A 3125-nucleotide genomic window follows, 5' to 3' on the forward strand; every position below is an offset into this window, starting at 1 on the left:
GATTGATTTCTGTGTTTTTTTATTTTTTTAGAAAAATATATATTTTTTGTATCAACGTTTTCTTTTGTATGAATCATTAAAATATATTTAAAAAAAAAAAAATAAAAAAACTCCCTGTCACAAACATAATACATGCAGATTTAATGTAAAATGTTGCCAAAGTAATTTTTTTAACTCTGTGACGCCAGATAACTTCTGAACTTTTTTGCACTAGTTTCTTGCATCGGTCAGAATGTGCTTTTGATATTGCTCCATGAATCTTCAACATGAAGTAAAAACGTGCACAAAACTTTTCCATATCTTTTGATTACTTAGTTTTTAACTGAAACAGGAAGTCCGAGTTAGTAAGCGGAACATTTTTATATCGATGCAAATATTTTATTTACTACTGTTTGCTGTGAACTTTGAGTCACCTGTTCTTCTGATTCACCAAAGTTTAATATTTATTAATTTACTAGCGGAGGAAGAGATGGAGGTGCACCCAGCTTTGTCCATGCGAAAAATATGCTTAAATATGATATTTTGATTTGTCCAGATTTCGTATATATTATTATTAAAAATAAAAAAAAATGTTCAATATGTCTGGAAGAGTAATATATTATTTTATTCAATTTAGGTAAACAAAATTATCATTAGTCACTACAATAAAATTACTGTTTCAATGTAAAAAGATTTCATCAGGTAACAGAAGCCTTCAGTCTTCATCAAGGCCAGTCTATTCATTGATAAAATCTTTTTAGATTGAAACAGTAGATTTAGTGTCGTGACAAATGGTCATTTTGTTTACCTAAATTGAATAAAATAATATCCTGCTCTTTTTATTGAGCACTATCAACAACCTCATTAAATTCAATTGGATATTTTTAACCTAGAATATATATATATATATATATATATATATATATATATACAAGCAAACAGTTAATAAAACATGTTAAAAAACACTTTAAATATGTTTTTAACTCATTTCAATCTGAAAAGGAAACACTAGATAAGTGGATAGTCCTTAATCCGCGGAGTTTCGAAGAAATACTTTCCTTCTCATCAGAGGGTAGGAATTAGCAAAATGCTGGATCGGATTTTGCATGCAAAAGTATTTGATGAAACAAGTAAGTCAAAGATCTTACTTGAAAACAAAAAAAAGTGAAGCAGAGGGAATATAGTGAAGAAAAAGGTGATTACACATGAATGGATAGTCTGGTGGAAAATAAAAAATCCAGTGATGGTAAAATCCAAATGTAAATCTTCAAGAAAGTTAAAAGAATTTCCATTTGCACAAGTAAAATCCAAGGAAATCTTGTAATTGGAAGAAGATGGTCCATAATAATCCAAAGGCAGAAATCCATGGAATAATTCACAAAAATGTGTACAAGGAAAAAAGGAAAAGATTCCAATAATATTAATAAAAGAAAAATAAGATATGCTTTTCACTCTACTTCCGAGACATAAATATATATTTTTATATATATGTGTGTGTGTGTGTGTGTGTGTGTGTATGATAGGAACGGGGATCCAGAGAGTGTTTGATGCCAAATTGTATATGTGGGTTCATGTTAGAGAATGTATTAAAAATTCTGTTACAATGTTAAGATGAGGATGTATCTTGCGAATAATATGTTGGAGTGGTCGGTGTTGAGAGCATGGCGCTCTAATTTGTTCATGTACATGATGATGATGAGCAATTAATCTAATATATAAACGGCTATATGTCCGTCGGTTTCCATATTTTCAAACTCTATCTCCTCCGAAACTAAAAGTCGCAGAGTGACGCTAGGGGCCTTAAATGATTGGATTTTTTTACAGGCCGTCCTTTTACGGGTCTTTAGCTGGTTAAAATTGTTTTTAACGGGGGTTAAAAATTGGTCAAGATTGGAAAAAAATATTTTGTACATTCATCTTAGTTTATTTTTAATTTTTAACCACTTTATATGCGTTTGATGTTGGTACTGTGGTAACGTCACCAGCTTTGAATGCAATAGTTTTGCTTTCAGTTGCGATTCTAGCTGATGACATCCAAATAATTTTTTTTTTTTTTTTTAACTTTTGAAATCACGACTCTATAATAATTTATATGAAATTTGGACAAATTAAAATACATATATTTAAGCATAGTTTATAATCGAGGAAAGTTCTCTCCCCTAGTTTCAAATAAAACATTGGGTTCAATGATCTCTAACTCCAGTATTTGTACTTAAAGGGACAGAATTCTTGTTAAATAGTTTTCATCCTTGCATTATTTGCAAACCTATCTTGCATATTTACACAAAGAATATGAATTAAACTAAGGCTAAATACAAGAAAAAAAATATAATTAAAAAAAAATAAGTATGAATTAATTTAAAAAAAAAACATTTACTAAAGATGCGAGTTCTATATTTTGTAGTGGAAAAAGCAAATTTCTGTTTAAATCACCAAAGCTTCTTGTGGTTCTCCACGTTTTGGACAAAGTATGCTCATTTAAAAAGAAATATAAAGAAAAAAAAATGATTTCTACCAACTTTAAAAAAAAAGGGGGGGGGCGTACTTGTTACATAATGGATGCCTATACATCGTATAACATTTACATCAGCTAGTGTTAATCTTGATAACGGTCGAACTAAGCACAAATCAAAGTGACACAAAGTTTGGAAAATAAACCAATTCCTATGAAGGATAAACAGTGAGAGCTGTCATTTAAGGTTGAAATAGAGTAAAACAAAGTGACCTCAGGACATGACGTCTTGGATATCCAGGTTGACAAAGAAGTGGGGTTTTGAACTTAGTCTGTCTATGGATGTGGTATAAGATAGATCGCTAATCTTGCTGTAATAACTGAAAGGAGGACTTTGGTAATCGCCTTATCCTCGAGTGGCCTCTTGGCCTTGATAAGTGGCGATGCCTATGTAAAAAAAAAAAAAAAGAAGCTAAATGCTCCTCCCCATTCCCCGGAGATCTTTGTTCGCTGTGGTTACCCAACTAATTACAGTAGAATTCCAGGATACAGTGGCCCTAGGATACGTTTTTTCAGGTTACAATGTGGAATAAGATGTTTTTCCAGCCTCTGGTTATGGTATTTGCCCCTCCTTATGGTATTATTTATAATGTTATTTGATTATATACATGTGTATTATATACTGTACTGTATT

The sequence above is a fragment of the Euprymna scolopes genome, chromosome 12 (assembly GCF_053919585.1).
Source record: "Euprymna scolopes isolate OS-2025 chromosome 12, ASM5391958v1, whole genome shotgun sequence".
NCBI classification, from domain to species: domain Eukaryota; kingdom Metazoa; phylum Mollusca; class Cephalopoda; order Sepiida; family Sepiolidae; genus Euprymna; species Euprymna scolopes.